The 12,627-nt window shown below is 39.0% G+C and overlaps 1 long non-coding RNA gene across 1 annotated transcript in view; it reads left to right on the plus strand.

The window, feature by feature from the left end:
* Positions 1-12,627, plus strand: part of LOC121969630 — a 40,304-nt gene continuing 27,677 nt past the window's right edge. Inside the window, exons 1-3 of the long non-coding RNA XR_006108587.1 lie at positions 1-491; positions 568-661; positions 745-848. This is a non-coding gene — a long non-coding RNA (uncharacterized LOC121969630). The remainder of the gene's footprint in view (positions 492-567; positions 662-744; positions 849-12,627) is intronic.

Here is a 12,627-nt window from a genome sequence, read left to right on the forward strand (position 1 = left end):
ACTCCATTTATCTACATTCTGATCCCTACCGTCTTTCCCAATCTCTTCATCGCCGATTGCCATCGTCGACCTCGATGCCACCGATCGCTCAATGTCGCCTCTCTCTTGACTCTCTCCACCATCGGCCATGGGAGATCTATTGTTGTCGAGTCTCTCCCTCTCACACAATCATGTTGTGATGCCCCCGCTCAATCGCTGCTACTTGATCGTTGCTATTCCGTCGTCGCCACTTTGTGTGAGGCTAGCACTGTGACACTGACGCCATCGGTCGTTGCGAGAGGGTTGGTTTCTCTGTGTACCCTCGTTCCTTCTTCGGTGCCAAGTCCAGCCACCGTCGAACCCCTTCTTCCTCTCGATCTCTTCAGCAACGCCATCGCCCACACATCACCCTTGCTTTTGTCGGTGTGGTGTTGCGGCTACAGTCGCCAGTGAGCGATCGCGACCATATTTCAGCCGGCCATGATTGAGGAAGCAACACAGTTATCTTAAAGGTAATATGCTAAACCTAGTAGAAGATTTGGGGGTTGAATCTATACTGGATACTTATTGGGGTTTCTATTTTTGAAGGAAAATGGTTTCATTTGGTACCGGCCACCATCACTGGCAGTGGATTGCTCCGACCATGAGCCAACAAGCCAACAGTAGAGTGCAATGGATTTGGGTAAGCTGTACTCAGAATTAGGTTAAGTGTGGATTGATTCATTTTTGTATTAGATTTGTTAGCTAATTGATTTGGGTTGTTAGGCTAGCAACAGGAGGTGCGGGCAGTAGTAGACCACTGCTTTGGATGCCTTGGATTTGTTGGGCTATCAGAAATTGCTGCTGTGGAGAGAATAAGAAACAGTAAGGTATTGAGACTTGGTTTAGTGGAGTAATGTTTATTACTTCCGATTAGCATTGGTTAATTACATGGTTACTTAATAGCATTGGTTAATTACATGATTACTTAATAAAATGGAGATTTATGATGGGGTAGACTAAGAGAAGTAATAGAATCTGATTTGTATGTATTCGATTGATTAACAATTAGACTCTGTGAGTATGTTAGGTAATCCATTATTAATTGGATATGTTGGATGATATGATAAAACTTTGTTGGTGCAAGTTATACCAGAATCAAACCTAAGTTTTGATGTTGTCAAAAGTTCAAGTTAAGTCTTGTTGTGATCTAACAAATTGACTGAGTGTGTAGGCTGTTTACTCAATTGGAAAGACCTAGTTGGAGGCTAGGTAAGAAAAATCTTAGCAGATCGTGGAACCCAGGTGCAAGTCCAAGTGGGTCGAGGGGACCCGACGCTTGGTGGTGCGATCGAGAGGTATGGAGGACCGAAGATCAAGGAAAAAGTTCTGGCGAGCTGATCAAAGCTAAGTGAAAAGTCCAAACTAGATCTGGAGGATCTAAGTTTGGTAGGTAGGTTGAGGTAAACAACTGGAGGAGTGACAGTGAGGTCGGGTTCCCGTAAGGAACAACCTTATGTCGCTGATCCAACTGAAGAAACTGGGAAGGTTTCAAAAGTTGAGATCAAGACAGTTCTGCTGTCTTTTATATTACTCATGCATTATAATATTATTATTGTGCTAACATCTGTTTTGTAGGATTCTTTTCTGTTTAATACCGTGTTGTAGGTCCGGCTGGATCGGTCAACTGAACTGGAAGATCGGTCGACCGAACAAGAAGAGATCAAAGCAGTGCTCAGATCAGACCAGAATAGACCGAGTCCGATCAAGCCATGATCGGTCGACCGAACAGTAAGATCGGTCAACCGAACCCTGATAACTCACCACAGACAGTAATGATTAGGAGCAAAAGGAAACTACACTGATCAATTGAGCGAACCGGATGATCGGTCGACCGAATGATCAATATTAAATGCACAGTAAATGTGAATCTCAGCAAATTTCGACGAACAGGGAAGGAGCCTGTTCGGTCGACCGAACAAAGGGATCGATCGACCAAACCCTTAATGGACAGTTAATGTAGAAGATTGAATCAGCAATCGGATCTCAGCCAGGAATGAAGGGAGCTGGTTCGGTCGACCGAACATAGGGATCGGTCGACCGAACATCGATGATCTTATAAATTGAAGCTCGAGGTCTGAGGCTGATAAGGGAATCGATTGTGGTTCAATTATGTGCTAGTGCTGCTCGTGTGACTGCTCTACAATTCCTCTACACTCAAACAAGTGCCGACTAAACTTCAACTCCTACACACAGTCGGTATACTTTATTGTATTTGTATCGCACTTAATCTTATATAAGATAGTAGGTTGTTACTATCTTATATCATTGTATTTTGTACACATTACTTCTTTCCGAGGTTTTCGGGAAGAAGAATCTTAGTGGATTGCTCATCGGTGCGATCAAGGACCGCGGGCCTTCGAGTAGGAGTCGACCTAGACTCCGAGCGAAGTAAACAAACTTGTCTATTTACTTTCTGCTGTGCATGACTCTAATTTCAAAGGAAAAGAGAAGTTTTTAAAAAGGTACGATATTCACCCCCCTATCGCACCCATTCGATCTATCAATTAGTATCAGAGCCTCGTAAGCTCTGAAATAACTTAACCGTTTTTCAAAGCATTTTTTTAGAACTTTTTCTTTTCTTTTAGAATATTTTTTCTCATCTCAAATTTTCAAGCACTACTAATCCCAAGACGAAAGTCTTGGAAATATTTTTTCTTTAATTCTTTTCTTGCAAGGATGTCGAACTTGTATCAAGAAGGTTACAATACTGTCCGGCCTCCACTATTCAAAGGAGAAAATTTCAGTTATTAGTAGAATAAAATGGAGTGCTATTTGAAATCCGATATCGAGCTTTGGTTCACGATCTTGAAAAGCTACACTCCTCCAATGAAAGACGGAATACTATTAGAACCACAAGAATGGACTCCCCCAATGATCAAGAAGGCACAACTTGTAGGTGCAGCGGAGGTCGGCAAGAGGGGGTGAATTGCTGAAAATAAAAAATAAATTATACCCTCCTCGTGCTTTCAACTCAATTAGTGCAATAGTAAATAAACCAGTAAAGTAATAAAGCAGTAAACAGAAAGAAACATGAATTTCACCTAGTTACAACCAAGGAGGTTGTTAATCCAGGGCAATGAGAAGCGCACTAAAAAGAATCTCCTTTACTGAAGGTGGAGAAGTCTTTTACACTTTGGAAGCTTAGAACTATTGCTAGGAATGACTACACAATCGATTGCTTGAGTTATTATTGAATTCCTAGCTCCAGGGGCCTTTAAATAGCCTCTGGAAATCTGATCTCGAGGGTCCAAGGTGTCTCCAACAGGGGTCCAAGGCGCCTCCATCGAGTAGGTGGATAAAACTTTATCCGCAGCGCAAACGGTCACTTTTGACCTGTTGAAGGCGCCTTCAACAAGGCTAAAGGCGCCTTCAACAAGGCTGAAGGCGCCTTCAATCTGGAGGCGCCTCCAAGCCTAATGGAGGCACCTCCAAGCTGGTAGCTTGAATTCCAGCTTGCTCCTTTGCTTCGCTTTGACTTCCGACGCTTCGATCTTTTGGGTGATTGCGGCCAACCGGAATAGGGCTCACCCGAACCCAATTCCCGACCTTCTCCTCAAGTAGGCTTCTGTCCGGCTTCTCGTCCCTCGAACGCCGCGCACATTATTTTCGCTCCACCGGAGTACTCTTCCGCAGCTCTCTCGTCCTTCGGACGCACCAAGCCCGTCGGCTCCCTTCCCGTGCTATCCTTCTCGCTAGCTGCATCTTCCGCTCGACTTCCTGCGCTCCTAAGCTCCTGCATACTCAGACACATGGATCAAATAAAGCAGGACCTAACCAACTTGGTTGATCACATCAAAACACCTACGGGGACCAACAATCTCCCCCTTTTTGATGTGCATCAACCCAAGTTCAAGTTAGGGTAAAAATAGACAGAAACATAATTTTAAAAGAAAAATTACTAAACTCACATATTAAGCATTAGTTTGCAATAAATAAAATTGTAACTCCAAAAAGAATAATTTTAATTTTAAAAAAAAAATTCTCCCCCTAACTATGTACTTCTCTAAGCTTGTACCTTTCTCTCCCCCTTTGATCACAGTAAAAACGGGGTAATAACTCAAAAAATATTTTAGAAAAATTTTTAACTTTAGATAAAATTTCTATTTAATAAAAATGATATCTTAGAAAATTGAATTTTTTAAAAAAAATTCTAAATAAGAATGAGGTTTTTGAAAAAAATTTCTAAATCAAATAAATTTTTAAATTTTTTTAAAAAAATTAAGGCAAATGAAATTTTTAATTTTTCAAAAAATTTTAAAGGAAAAATTAATTTTTAAAAATAATACTTAGTAAAAATAACTCAGATTTAAAGAAAATTCTAAGAAAAAAATCTATGATTTTTCATAATAATTTCTAAGTCAAAATCGATTTTTTAGAATTTCTCAAAAATATTTGAAAAACTTTCAAAGCATTATTTAATTCTTGTTTAATGCTTTTTTAGAAAATTAATTAAACATTTTCTTTCAATATTTTAGCTTCCAGGTCGTGGCGAGGCACTAGGCCTTCTTGGTTATTGGAGCAACAACCACTTCCTTAGACAAAGCTTCCATAAAGAATTTGAATATTTAATTTTCTCACTGTAAGCTTTTAACTAAAAGAGAAATTTAAACTAGCAAAAATTTTGGAACCCAATAAAGGTTCCTTCCTACAGGGTTGGTCAAAAACTTAGGGGATACATGATTTGTGGGCACTTTTCTAAGTTGACCCTGGTGTTTGCTAATGTACCAATTTAATTTTTCATAAATTCTTAATTTTGATTTAGGAAATTTATTTAAGCATGCATCATGATATTTCAATTTCTCAATTTCTAATTTTAATTTATCATTTTCTGATTTTATGCTATCGTACATCTCAAATGGACATGCTTTTGCTAATTTCATTTTCAATTCTTTATTTTTTTTTTCTAAATCGAATAAGTCTTTAGAAAGCGATTTAATAAAGCGAAAAGACTGAGTCGGGGTTAGATTTCATACCTAACTTACCTGACTCGGTGAGGCTCCCCCTTCACTGCAGCTTTTCTCTTCTGATGTTTCTACCCCTTTATCGATACTCATCTCTGAGTTTGACTCTTCTTTCAGCTGATGGTTAGCTATTAGAACTATCCCCGAGAATTCTTTGACGTCTGATTCGGAGGATGAGTCTAACCAAGTGGCCTTTAGGTTCTTGTGTTTGGAGGAATCTGATTTCTTGTACTTGGTTTTTGCCTTCTCCTTTTGCTTGCTCTTCAATTTCGAGCAGTCATCCTTGATGTGTTCTTTTTCGTTGCAGTTGTAGCAACGAGTCGTTCTTCTTTTTCTCTCATGCCTCTGCGATCTAAATTTGTTAGATTTAAAACATTTATTGAAGCGTCTTACTAGTAGTGCCGCTTCGGATTCGTCGACTGAGGCTTCTGAGTCAGAACCGTTTATTTTTTGTCTTTAAGGCAATGTTCTGACTGGTCTTCTCCACTCCATTGGGTTCTGTAACTCGAGATTCGTGAAGTTCAAAAGTAGAAAACAATTGTTCTAAAGTACTTACCTCGAAGTCCTTAGAGATGTAGTACGCATCTACTAAGGAGGCCCAATCGGGAGTTCTCGGGAAAACGTTGAGCGCGTACCGGATCGAGTCCCGGTTCGTTACTTCTTCTCCAAGGTTGTTGAGTTAAGTTATCAGCTCTTTGATCATCGCTTGGAGTTGCGCTACCTTCTCACCTTGATTCATCTAGAGGTTTGTCAACTAGGTCCGGAGGATGTCGCGCCTCGCTAGCTTTGCTTCGGAGGTACCTTCGTGAAGCTCCAGGAATTTTTCCTAGAGATCTTTCACGGAGTCGTAGCTTCCGATCCGATTTACGTCCTAAGGCAGCAGAACACTGAGTAGGTGGAACTCAGCCTTTCCGTTGACGACGAAATCTGCTTGCTCCTTTTTCGTCCAGGTGTTTTCCTCCTTATCTTTCAGAACTGCATAGCCATATTCCATTATTAAAAGAATGTCAAATTCAGTTTTAAAAATACCTCAATTTTGCGCTTCCATGTGGCGAAATCTCCGTCGAACTTCGGGGGATGGATATTCGCTCCGGCCATCGTCTTGATCGTAGTGCTTCAGTTGGCGGTTAGTCCTTCTGAGGCGATCAGGCTCTGATACCAATTGTAGGTGCAGTAGAGGCCGGCAAGAGGGGGGTGAATTGCTGAAAACAAAAAATAAACTATACTCTTCTCGTGCTTTCAACTCAAATAGTGCAATAGTAAATAAAGCAGTAAAGTAATAAAGCATAAACAGAAAGAAATAGGAATTTAACCTGGTTACAACCAAGGAGGTTGTTAATCCAGGGCAATGAGAAGCGCACTAAAAAGAATCTCCTTTACTGAAGGCGGAGAAGCCTTTTACACTTTGGAAGCTTATAACTATTGCTAGGAATGACTACACAATCAATTGCTTGAGTTATTATTGAATTCCTAGCTCCAGGGGCCTTTAAATAGCCTCTCGAAATCTGATATTGAGGGTCCAAGGCGCCTCCAACAGGGGACAAGGTGCCTCCATCGAGTAGGCGGATAAAACTTTATCCGCAGTGCAAACGGTCACTTTTGACCTGTTGAATGCGCCTTCAACAAGGCTGAAGGCGCCTTCAATCTGGAGGCGCCTCCAAGCCTGATGGAGGCGCCTCCAAGCTGGCAGCTTGAATTCCAACTTGCTCCTTTGCTTCGCTTTGACTTCCGACGCTTCGATCTTTTGGGTGATTGCGGCCAACCGGAATAAGGCTCACCCGAACTCAATTCCCGACCTTCTCCTCGAGCAGGCTTCCGTCCGGCTTCTCGTCTCTCGAACGCCGTGCACGTTCTTTTCGCTCCACCGGAGTACTCTTCCGTAGCTCTCTCGTCCTTCGGACGCACCGAGTCCGTCTGCTCCCTTCCCGTGTCGTCCTTCTCGCTAGCTGCATCTTCCGCTCGACTTCCTGCGCTCCTAAGCTCCTGCACACTCAGACACAGGGATAAACAAAGCAGGACCTAACCAACTTGGTTGATCACATCAAAACACCCACGGGGACCAACACAACTGAACTATAAGGCGATCAATACCATTCAGTGCGGGCTCACAATGGAGGAGTTGAACCAAGTCGGTCCCTACAACAACGCTCAAGAACTATGGGACTCTCTAGTAAAACTACACGAAGGGATTGACGAATCTAAGGTAAATAAAAGAGATTTACTTTTAAATAACTTGTTTCCCGAATAGACGGTCTCGCAACTACACGCCTGACTGAAGGACATCCTAAATGGCCTACATCTGATCAGACACAACTTGGAAAATCGTGACACAATAAGGTATGTGTTGAACGCCTTTCTAAGGAATACTTTGTGGACATCAATTGTAGATGCTTACAAAGTTTCTAAGGATTTTTCAATTCTAAAGTTAGATGAATTATTTTGTGAATTGGAATATCACGAACAATCTAACGTAAGTCATATCGAGAAAGGAGTTGCTTTGTATGCAGGTTCAAGCAAGGAAACAGAATCAAAAACAAAGATCAAGTTAGAAAGTGAGTCAGACTCTGACTTGACAAATGAAGAAGAACTGGTCAACATGGTCCGGAGACTTATGACGAAGAAGAAATTCAGAAGAACTGGCAAAAAGACACCTCTCAACCAGACCCAAAACAAATCAGAAATGATTTGTTACAGATGCATGATTAAGGTCCAATTTTGTCGTGAATTGAGAATCAAACAATGAAGTACCAAACAATGTAGCATAGGAATGACTCGGGTCGTCCGCCAACGAAAGTAATGATAGGATGGTAAACTTAGGATCATATGTTATTTTTATTTTTTGGGGTTTTCAATACGGAAATGGAGGTTTGTGTTTTGATTCTAAATTCAACAAATAAAAAGCAAAGCAAGTAAGAAACTAATTTAATGCTGGAATGAAATCTAATTAAGTGCGAATAATTAATCCACAGCGCATTGTCACTCTACGCTATAGGTTAATCATCAACACGATTAAACTAAGGATTAAAATAGCGAAGCATCAAATGAAATCTAATCTAAATAGTGAAAGACAATGCAAGTAATAAAGCTAAATCTAACTTAACTACAATTGCAGAAAATAAAAGGGCAACATGAAGTAAAGCATAAAAAAACTAATATGTAACAAAACCTAAAGCATGAAACAAAACCTAAACTAATCTATACTAATTGCATTTAATCAAAACTAAAACTTAACGAAATTGAACGAACAAGACAAAGCAAGAATTAACCAAACTAAAATACATCAAAATAAACCTAACTACTGGTTGAAGCATTTCATCGAACATGTTGTGAGCATTAATCAAATTGAACATAGTACATGCAATTTAAACATGGAAGATCAAGTTAATACAAGCATTCAACCACAATTCAACACAAACATCAACAATGATAAAAGAAACGGAATTAAACCAAGAATTCTAACCACAATTCACCCTTCAACTTCAAATACCAATGACTATCCTCGTCGTCACACGAAGACCCGGCTCGGAACCCACAAAACCGGTGGACATAGCTCACTGCCAGTTGCTGCTAGCTGCGACAACGAAGATGATGCACAATCTTCCAACGAAGAACCCTCCGCTGGAAGTGGCTGGACGGTGATGGACTGTCGGAATGAACCGTCGTCGCTCCTCCTTGCTCCACCGCCTGAACCCCAAGAAGCGGAGCTGCCAGAAAGTAGCCAGACAGTGGAGATCACACCGGAGAACCCCTCCGGTGAGGTGAAGATGATCGAAGCTTGCTGCCCCCTGCCGAGTTTGCCTCTACCGTCGCCGATGGAATCTGAGAAGGAGAAGGAGTGATGGGCTATGGTTGGTCGGTCGACGGCAATGGAAGAGAAGAGAGCCGCCGACCGGTGGTGAGGAAGTAGAAGAGGCAGAAGAGAGGTGAGGTGCGGGAGGCGCAAGCCCTAGCTTGAGGAAGAGAGTCGCGCGGAAGGGGAATCGGGCCTGTTCATCCACGTGTGAGGGAAGAAGAGGTAAGGTTTTCTTAATGAGTTTCGGGTTTGAGGAGTTAGGTTTTGGGTTAAGGGAAAATCTGGATCCAATAAGAGATTGAAATTGGGTTTTTAGAATTAGGCTTAGAAGTGTGGGTTTTAGGAATGGGCTTAAGATTTGGGTTTTAAAAGTGGACTTTTGAATCAAATTTGAATTGGAGCTCTAAATGAACCTGGGATGACTTGAACTCTAAATCAACGGTCCAGATCGCTTTAAATCATGATAAAGGGTTGGATCACTTGATCTAACTGAAGGGCCAGGATCTCACTAGATCTTGATCAACGGTTTATATTAATTCAGCTTGATCTTCCTCATTTGGCCTCCAAATCGAGTCAGATTCGATCCGGTTCGACCCTAATCCATGGCTCTTTGAATTTCCTACAAAATCACATATAATATGAAATTAAATTCAATAATTCGTAAAAAAAATTACAATTAAGTCCAAAATATATTCAACTCACAAAATGTAATATAAACATAAAATTAGCATGTTAGAAGATAAAAATGCTAAGTAATAAGAGCCAAAATAATACACAAAATACATGTTATTAACTCCCCCACACTTATTCTTACTCGTCTCGAGCAAGTAAATAAAACAAGAAAGATAACTAAAATGTATTCTCATAACAATTCTCAATCATACATAGAAAATAGTGAGAAGAGAGTTACCTAGGATTGTCCAATTCAAATGATCAAAGCATTCGCGGATTCAATTCATACATCGACTAACAAACATGATAACTTCAATCCATAATAGATAAACTGAAAATGATAATAAAATAACCTTATAAGGAAAGTAATGGTGGCTCTCCTCTAATATATATGTAATAGTGGAGTTTACTCAAGCTACTCATGGAATATGCACTACTATATGCTTGCTCTTCTTCTATCTCCACCACTATATATATAAGAGTGTACAATAAAATAATGAAGGCATTATTTGAAATATAAGGGAAACATGAATCAAAGCAAACGATAGGATAAGAAAATACAATAAGAAAGATTAAGTAAGGTAATGATGGAAGACATGGATATAATGGAACGTTACATAGATGAGTACAAGAAAATAATGGCCAAAAAGTAGTACATCCAAACTCCCAAGCTAGCTTTCTTATCTCAATGATATACAATAATATCTCAATGTCGCTACAATAAAGATTATCACTCACAAAAAATTCTATCGCCTTTCACCAATACAATAAAAATATAAACAACTCCTACTCTAGCATTTCACACTAAAAATCTACACATGATATGCGATAATATCTCAATATCACTAAAGTAAAAATTACCTCTCATAAAAATTCTACCACAAATGAATAAAACTTGCATAACATGTCAAAAGCATTTTCCTTTTTCTATTTTTTTCTTTTTTTTCATTTCTATTTTTTTTCTTTATTTTTTTAACATGTTGTGCAGCATTATACAACATCATCAATAGCTCAAATACAAAGATAAATAGCATGGTTGACCTATGGTGATCAAGCATGGTTCACCTATGCTTCTCCTAAATTCCACTAAGCTATTTCTCTCCCCCACACTTAAATTTTTGTCCGTCTCGGGCAAAACATTCATTATGTAACATCCAAAAATATTCACATCCCAAGAAAGTAAGAGAGTGAAATAAATGAAAGAGAGAAACAAATGATATGATGGATGATATGCAATTTATTTAAGAAGCATGTGATAACAAAAGGAATAAATAAAAGACAAGTGGGAAAGCCTTCATATAAATCATGCAATCCAATAATAATGTGGTCTTGAAAGAATTAAGCAAGTTCTAGAGTAGCATTAACCACAAGTGCATCACACATCAATAGGAATAATAGGCTTAAAAAATATCCTCACTAAGTATATCAAAAATTATCATCTCAATCTACCAACATGAAATCCATCATCAAGTTGTAATCACATGCAATCCAAGAATCCAAGAATCCAATCATGACAATAAATCATCAAATTCAACAATCAAATTTAACTAACTTTCATAATTTCTAAGATGATAAAAAGAATGCATTGGGAATTTATTATGAAAGCTGACTAAACAAGTTAAAAATGAACTACCCAGCAAAAGAAAATAAAGCAAACAAAGTAAAGACATATATACAAGTAGAAAAGAAAAGAAAAAGTGAGATGGAACCAACTCCCTTGAATTTCTGGTGGTCGGAGTCGATTTAGTTCCAGAAGCTATTCTGGAAGTGGAATGAATGTAGGTGAAGCGAAGAGTGCTCCCTCCACCTTCGTCTCCTTAAAAATTTTCTCCGGTGGCTGAAGACAGTTCGGTTGGAGTGTCCACTCCAAAAGCTTCATTATTGCATATAAAGTTAGTGTTTTCTTTAATCGGTACAATGCATCTTTGCGTGATTGACTGCAAATAAAATATCTAAAAAATTCCTGTGAAATAAAAAGAGGATGCAAATCCTGCACGCATGCTGAGTAAGATGTATCAGAAACAATATCAAAAGTAACAGAGCATGAATCAAAAGATGTATCACATCCACTACAATCAAAATGAACTACCTTCATGGTATTTCCTAAAGATTCAGAAGAAATATCAACCTTACCATCCTGAAAGATACCTGGAGGCTCTAGAAAGTGAATGTGGCATCATCTTGATCATGTAAATGTTGGAGTGTATACTGAAAGCCTAAGCTTTGTAAACATTCATTATGAATAAAGAATCACATTTGGTCAAATTGTCTACATTTAGTTGTAGTTGTTCAATTAATTTATACTGTAGATAACATAGTATGTGGTGCCATATGCAGAAGATGATGTTATCAGTACCTTATAAATTATAAACAGTAGCTCACGATTAAAATGGAAAGGAACAAACCATTAGAAGGTCGTAGTGTAATTAGGTATCAGTTTATCTTGACTGTATAATTACACTAGTACACCATGTGTGTATTGAGTAGGATCGTTTCTTTTATATCGACTTTATAAAGGAACAAAGACCTCAATTATTGTGTGTTTTAATCCTAATATAATAACAAGCATATATTTGATATTTATTTCTTTAATTTATCAATGGGTGAGATTTAGTTCGATGAATCAATAAGCCCGATAAGTTGGGAAATGATATCACTTATAGTGTGTTGTTGATTATAGAAGGAAACCGTGTCCTAGAGATACTAGGTTGATAATGTCCTCAAGAGGAGCTCATAAGGATTGTCATGTTAAACCCTGCAGGTGGACTTAGTCCGACATGATGATAAGGTTGAGTGGTACTACTCTTGGACTAAGATATTAATTAAATGAGTTGTCAGTAATTCACTTAATTAATGGACATTCGATATCTTAAACACAGGAGACTAACACACTCATAATAAGAAGGAGCCCAAAATGTAATTGGGATCGTGTAGTTCAATAATAGTTCTCTAGTGAATGAATTATTATTGATAAAATTAAGTTGTGTGTTTGGGCGAACACGGGATGCTTAATTTTATCGGAGACCAAAATCAATTCCTCCTCTCATCCCTATCGTAGCCTCTTATTTATAGAGTACTATACCCACCTATACCCACCTTCTATACCCACATAAAGGGGGCCGGCCAAGCTAGCTTGGGAACCAAGCTAGGGCCGGCCTAGGTATAAATTGGGGTGGCCGG

The sequence above is a fragment of the Zingiber officinale genome, chromosome 4A (genome assembly GCF_018446385.1).
Source record: "Zingiber officinale cultivar Zhangliang chromosome 4A, Zo_v1.1, whole genome shotgun sequence".
NCBI lineage: Eukaryota > Viridiplantae > Streptophyta > Magnoliopsida > Zingiberales > Zingiberaceae > Zingiber > Zingiber officinale.